The 7,725-nt window shown below is 37.4% G+C and overlaps 1 protein-coding gene across 1 annotated transcript in view; it reads left to right on the forward strand.

Annotated features, from left to right (window-relative positions):
• Positions 1 to 7,725, forward strand: part of NIBAN1 (niban apoptosis regulator 1) — a 177,818-nt gene that overhangs the window by 24,355 nt on the left and 145,738 nt on the right. The window lies entirely within an intron of this gene.

The raw sequence follows: 7,725 nt of genomic DNA on the forward strand, positions 1-7,725 counted from the left end.
CTGACCTGAACAAAAGAAAGCATGGAATTGCTGCTTATTGAAAGAAGGAAGACTGGGGGGGGGAACACATTTGAGGGAGAAAATGAAGAGTTCACTTTTGGACAGGCTAAGATTGAGATTCAAGTGGAGATGTCAGCTAAGCAGATAGATGTCTCATCTGATAATCACTGTCATTTGTTAAGTGGCGTCCTTAATTACCTGCCAGGCACTAGGGTAAGAACATTATACATGTTACCTCATCTAAATTCTCATAATAACCCTCCAAGATAGGTACTGTTATCATTTGCAGATGGTGAGACTGAAGCCCAGGGAGACTGTGGCAAAAGCCACACAGCTAATATTTAATGCACATGGTCCTCCTTGAAACCAATGCCCCACTCTTGCATACAATGTCACTCACTACATAGTCATGAGAGGAGGCAGCTGGGTGTCAGAAAAACTGAGCTGAGTTCATGCTCCCATGAGGAGTTTGCTGTATGGCTTATATCCATTGCCTCAACCTCTTTCTGGCTTAATTCTCATGGATACCTTGAAGGTTATGGAATTCAAATCAGAAATATTATTTGCTATTTAAGAGCAGAAAGATGCTGATGATATATGCTTACAATATATTTTACTTCTGAGGATTACAAGTAATTTTCAGCACCAAATACTGTAATTCAAGGGAGCAGTAAGAACTGTCATGTAATGAAATTATTGTTTCCTAAGGAAATCAGGTTGGATGCTGATCTATGTCGATTATTGTCTTCTTTTATAGCTGAATTAGGCATGTGGCCATGAATTTTCATTTCTAGCATAACCTAATCGAAAACCAGCTTCTTACTTGTGATGCTACTGAGCAAGTGAAGTTTTTCAATCTATATTTCACGATAGCCTTTAGATGAACAAGCAGAAGTACAATCATGATGTTCTCATTTGCATAAGCATCTTCTTGACAGGTCATCAGATATCTTTATTGTTCATGGGTACATTTCATGGGCTGCTAAAAGCGTGCATAATGGCAATTCATCTTTTTACCTAGCTTAATGGCCCTTGTTACGTATTAGGAGAATGATGGAGTGAAAAGACAATGTGTCCGGGGCCTGCCTGCCTAAGAATGTGGAGAAAATTACATTGGGGAATAAATTATATTAACTCCTTCTCATCATTCAGTTACCTTTTGTAAATTTCATCTCACTATGCTAAACAATCCTGGATGGCCTGGGAAAAAAGTCATGCACCTTCTCACTAACAGGCTCAGATTCCTTGTTCATCGTCAAGATAATAGAGACCATTATATTATCTCATGAGATTATCTGCATCTAAATTAACAGACTCCTCTGCACTAGTGAACAGGGTGAATGCATTCATTTGGGTTGGGGTTGGGTGGGGTTCCTACCTTTATAACTCTTGTTTTTTAAAAAATGATTTTGGAGATAAAGCAAATAAAAAATCATTATCTTGATAGAGTAGTTTTAAATAAACATTTGATGGAATTATCTTTTTATTGTTTCATTCTTGGCCTCCATTCAACAATAATGATGGTGGTAGTGATGGTGATGACTGTTGACTGCCTGGGAGTGCAAGACCTACGGCTGGTCTGTGACAGAGCAGGGACCCAAACCCAGTACTGCATAATTTTCTGTGGATATTGTCATCCCCAATTTCCCTATTAGAAACTGAGACTTAAATTCTAGTCCGAGATTCTTCACATGATTTATGTGCCCCTTAGCATAATCCTAGTTCAATTTTAATAGTTACTCTGAAGGAAAACTTTTTCACAGGACTAATGACTCCTCTGCTTTCAGAGGGAAGTGCAGTGTGCTATCTGTTACCCTTATTTAAACTTATAGTTGGTTGGACAAGCAGGAAAAAAACTTGGGTAGCCGTGTGACTCAATGGAAAGAGTGGAAAAAGGATTGGGGAAGCCCATGTTTGGGTCCTCTTTGTACAAGTTGTATAACTGAGCCTCGGTTCCTTTGTATGTGAAATGGGATAATAACAACTAATTTACATTTTGTTGTGAGAATTAGGTTATGCATGTACTGTGTTCTATTCATAAGGGCTCAATAAATGGTGGTTATTCTTATTACTATAAGTCAGTTTCTTTGAACAATATTCCACTTTTATTTATTTATTTATTTTTTGAGACAGAGTCTCGCTTTGTCACCCAGGCTGCAGTGCAGTGGTGCGATCTTGGTTCACTGCAAGCTCCACCTCCCGGGTTCACGCCCTTCTCCAGCCTCAGCCTCCCGCGTAGCTGGGACCACAGGTGCCCGCCACCATGCCTGGCTAATTTTTTGTATTTTTTTTTTTTAGTAGAGACAGGGTTTCACCATGTTGGCCAGGATAGTCTCGATCTTCTGACCTCATGATCCACCCGCCTCGGCGTCCCAAAGTGCTGAATATTCCACTTTCAAAGAAAAGAAAATCTCTCACCAAATGTCAGAGTACGGCAAATCCAAAAGATAAATCCAAAGGATTTTAGAATAAAAATTAGGGAAAAATATTAAAAGCCATTACTTTTATTTAAATATTTTAAGTAACAATTCTGACTCTAAATTACTACGTAAAACATGAAGAAAAATAGAAAAAAAGTAAATTATCCATGATCCTTCAATCTGTTGTTAAGTAATATTAGTATCTATTTCCTTTCTCTTCTTTCTCTTTCTCTTTTCAATATTTCATATAAACATATCCACACACATAAAAAACAAAATTTGGATCACATTTTGTACAAATCGGTATACTGCTACTCCACATTATATTGTAAACATTTCCCTTATCATTAAATAGTCTCCGAAATGTTAAGTTTTATTGGCTGTGGAGGATGCTGGCTGTCATACATCCTATAATTTATTTAACCATTCTCTTCTTGTTGGACATTTAGGTCATTTTAAAATTTTCATTATTATAAATAATATTTTAGTGAACATCCTAATGCATAAATATTTATATGAATCTCTGATTACTTTCTTAGAATTACTTCTTAGGTGTCAAAATGTGAATAATTTTTTAAAATTACAGTTTTAAAAAGAAAGGTCATCATAGATGCATAATATATCAGCCACACTGAATTTCTAACCTCTTGGAACACAGTAACTAGTCTGGACTGTTGGTAGCAGAAGTTTTATCTTATTCATTTTCCTACCCTTTTTGTGTTCTAGGTTATCTGTCCTATTAAGGTCAACTTATTTGTGGAATGAATGAATAAATGAATACATATATGCTTTGAACAGGAGTTAATTGAGTCTAGACCTGTTTCAGACAGAATTAGCTCTTTCTAAGTACCATATATATCTAAGGAACTCTTGAAAACAAATTCATAAGCTTATATAATGACTATGATAATTCTTATTCCTAAGGCTTCTTTTATTTTTATTTCCTATTTTTGAATATCCCAATATGCTTCTCTGGGAGTAGGTTGAATAAATAATTTGAGAGTTCTTTTTCTCCATTATTTTTCCATTTTGCTGGAAGTGGAACATTTGGGGGACATTTCTGTATATCTTATAGTTTAAGGAGATTATGGTAAAGGAATAAACATCACGTGCTTGCTCTTTTGGAAGGGAATTTAAAGGTCATTAAACATAATTTCATGCTTGAATGCCCTTACCAAGGGGGTAAGCAGCTTTCAGTACCTCCAGTAATAAGAAACTCACTATTTCCTGAAGCCAATCAATTCATATTTGGACAGTTATTTTTTTAGTGAGTTGTGCCAGGACTGAATTCTTCCTAATTTCTGCACCACCTCTTGGCTCACCCTTAGCTCCTGTGCCAAGTCCTCTGCCACTTCCTCTTGCCTAGGCCCAGTCAGCTCTCTGTGGCCTCTGGCCCCTGGTCAGCACAAGGCTCCTGTCTGTATAGGACGGGGGGCTCGATGTACAGGAATCTGGGATTCAAACCCAGGATTATTTGGTCAAAGCCAGGCCTTTTAAGAAATTATTGCTGGAAAATATACATATTTATCATGTTAAACATTGGTAAGTTGCAATTCAGCAGTATTAAGTACATTCACAATATTGTATAACCATCACCACTATCTATTCCCAAAATGTTTTCATCATTGCCAACATAAACTTTGTATTCATTAAATAACTCCCCATTCCTTCTCCCCCTAGACCCTGGTAATCCCTATTTCACTTTCCATCTATGAATTTGCCTGCTCTATGTTCCTCATATCGCTAAATAATACAATATTTGTTCTTCTGTGTCTGTAGCCAAACCCCTTTTTACTACAGCACCCTACCTTCATAGCATCGCTTTCTATCACTAATGCAATTTGTCTACTAAACCTTCTTAAAGTCATTTGAGTACAAGAGCTGTCACACTTTTACAAAGATCTCAAAGACTTGGACTACATGTCATTTGATCCAATAGAAAGCAAGATAGGAGAAACAATGCATTTCTTTTCTTTCTTTCTTTTTTTTTTTTTTGAGACAGAGTTTTGCTCTTGTTGCCCAGGCTGGAGTGCAATGGTGTGATCTTGGCTCACCGCAACCTCTGCCTCTTGGATTCAAGCGATTCTCTTGCCTCAGCCTCCTGAGTAGCTGGGATTACAGGCATGCGCCACCACGCCCAGCTAGTTTTGTATTTTTGGTAGAGACAAGGTTTCTCCATGTTGGTCAGGCTGGTCTCAAACTCCCGACCTCAGGTGATCCGTCTGCCTTGGCCTCCCGAAACAGTGCATTTCTTTGTTTTGAACCATATACTCCATTTAAGTCAGCTTTTTCTTCCTGTTGTTCCAGATTTCTTTTTATGAAAATATGAAGAGTGGAGAATGTGGCCCTCCACTCTCAATAGCAGTTATTCTAGTTTTTATTCTGCTTTTTAAAAGAAATATCTCTATTATTTCTCCAATAAATTTGATAGCAACTTTTAGTTTAGAAACAGTTACTATTTATGATCTTTTTTTTATCATGAAATTTCAAACCTTCCCATTAATACCAACTCCATAATCTTTCCTGGTATTACAATTAAGCTCCAAAGCTTAAATAAATCTGCATACATTTCCATTGATCCTTCCTCTTTCCTCTTGTTGAGAATCAGATCTACATTTGTCCATTCAACTCTTCCAGCACTCCCACAGGTTGACAATAGTTTGGCATTCTTATTTGTAAATTTTCTCAGTATGCTGGATTGTTGTTATTTTATAGCATCTCACTGCTCACTTTAAATCTCTTTACTAATCCTCAGCTTCCTTTTTCTGTAACCATATTTAGTCTACTATTTTAAGTCTGAAAATCACTATTCTTGGAAGAGAACTAATTACGAAAGTAATAGGGGAGCAGTTCTCCTTTCACTTTGTTATTCCAGCAACATGATGTCATTGGTGCCAAACATCTGGCTTATTTCTCCCTTGTATTCCTTTTGTTCCTAACATAACCATTAGAGTGCTTCTTGTTGTTCTTAACAAATTATAGGTCTCAATCTATCTGTCCCTGTTTTTGGAGAGACCCAAAACTCTCTTGCATTTGTTCTTGAGGAGCCCCTCTTTTTTTTTTTAATCCCAGCGCTTTGAAATCAGCAGTCATAATAGAACTATGTAGGAACCCCCATCCTTTCTTCCTTGGTGGAATCACCATCTGTGACTATACAGACAAAATTGTCCATAGTCTGTGGACAGATGGATGCTATTTGACTCTCGTTCAGAAGGCTCTTCCCACAGTCATGATTCTGTTTCTGCTGAGCCTTTTGAAATCTGCCTTCTTGAAGTCCAGGCTTTCTTGTCATATTTTCAGCGACTCTCTATCTGGCTATCAGAAATGTCAGGGTAAATGTCTTTTATCTATTGCTGTTGGAATGGAGTTGGACAATTAACCAAAAGACAGTTAAAGTAGCAAATCATTAAAAGTTACACATATCTTGAATCTTTTAACTTAAAATATATTAATGAAACAAATATATTCACTCGCTACTCTTTGACCTAGGGCTAAGATCTTTTTTTTTAAGATTGATTGCAGTTCCACATTGTCGTTTTTGCATCATCTATAATTTTCAGTCTTAATTTCTTTTAAGTTGGGCAAGACCTTGTAAAGAAATCTGATGACAGAATCCATCTAGATCTGTATTTATAGTTGTTTTACCTACATGTAATTTAACAGTAATTATTTTTAGAAACTCTTTATCAAAACTTTCTAAAGCATATTTTACAAAGAGAGTGAAAAGCCTTGCATGAGTGGAGAGTGGTTAAGAGGTCTTCTGCCATGTTCTGTCATGACATCATTGATTTCACCCAAGGTTAACTAGCTGGTATCTCTCCAAGTAGCAGTTCCCCTGGTTACTTCCTCTCTCTATAAAGAAAAATTCAGTGCAGGCAGTAACTTGCCAGAATTTCTGCTTTTAGTTTAGAGTCTCCAATCAAACATAGTAGAAGTTTCTCATCATAACTGTTTCATGCCTCTGTGCCAGCATTGTAAACTAAATTAGGAACATATCTCTCATTTCTTCCATTTGGCCAGATAGTTTGTTAATATCTATTTCATCAATAATCTGATTTCTTTTCCTCTTATTTAATTCTTTTTCGAATGCCTCTGTGTCCTCATTACCATCTAGGTGCATGGATTTTCACACAGGTGAGGGGTATTTCTTTACCTCCTTTCCTTACAGATATTTCTCTGGAATACACTAGATCCCAGTAATTATTATGAGATTGTATTTACCACCTTATTCTCAAGTTCCCATGCTCTGGCCTGGGCCTATACAACTAAAAGACCCTTGAGAGTATTACTTTGGGAACATTTTCCAGTTGCTTCCCTGTAGGAATCTCATGGCTCCTCTCCCACTATTCTTTTTCCCATGACATTACTGCAGACCTTTATGATAACTGGTTTCATGGTTTTATATAAGCATTGCTTTCTTTACTCTCCTATACTAAGTTTAGAGACTGCTTAATAGTCTCCAAGATGTTCTTGTCCTCATGACATGTACTCCAACCCTACCCAAAGTCCATTCCTGCATTACCTAAAGGCATCAAACAGAAAATATCCTATTCACCACGTACCTCTTCACAGTTAGCTGTTCACTTTCCCAATATTCTCTCTTTTTCAAAGTCCTAGCCATTGAGAGGAAGAAGCTACAAGAACCCCACCTGTGTGCCTGGGTCTTCTAGTCTTCAGCTTGTGACTTCTTAGATGCCAATGCTGCTTCTCTGTCTTCTAGCAGTGTAGTCATTCCCATAAAGACCCAAGTACTGAATCATGGACTAGTGGGCTTAGTATGTCGCAGCAGACTATTATAATTTAGAACTAGTCACCAGAAAGATGGACAGCAAGCTTGACTGACCATATCGTATCTGCACAGAGCCTTTCACTATCACCAATAAGGAGTGGTGACCATCATCCATCCTCTACCTCTCAGGGCAGCAGCGGGTTTCCTTTTACTAGGGGTACTTGGATATTTTCCGGATGTGACTCCTTGATGCTCCATGTACACAAAGACAGCAATCAGCAACGTCCGTAGAGGTAACTGTATAGCTGTTGCTGTACAATGGGTCAGGGACAAATGTAGTGTATGATTTTTCCATATGTCTTTTCGCAAGATCATCCTATCCATCTCACCCTGTTTTTGTGATAAGCTTAAAATCCTGAGCTTTATTTTTTCCCTTTGGGTTGTATTCTTCCACAGTGAACTATATACTCTTATATCACCTCAGTGTCTAGTGTAGTGTGTTAGAAAACTTAGAACTTAATAAAGATGCTTAAGTTAATTCACGTAAGCTAAAATTCCACTTATATGAGCAAAGAT

This window comes from Pongo abelii, chromosome 1, assembly GCF_028885655.2.
Source record: "Pongo abelii isolate AG06213 chromosome 1, NHGRI_mPonAbe1-v2.0_pri, whole genome shotgun sequence".
Classification (NCBI taxonomy): Eukaryota; Metazoa; Chordata; class Mammalia; order Primates; family Hominidae; genus Pongo; species Pongo abelii.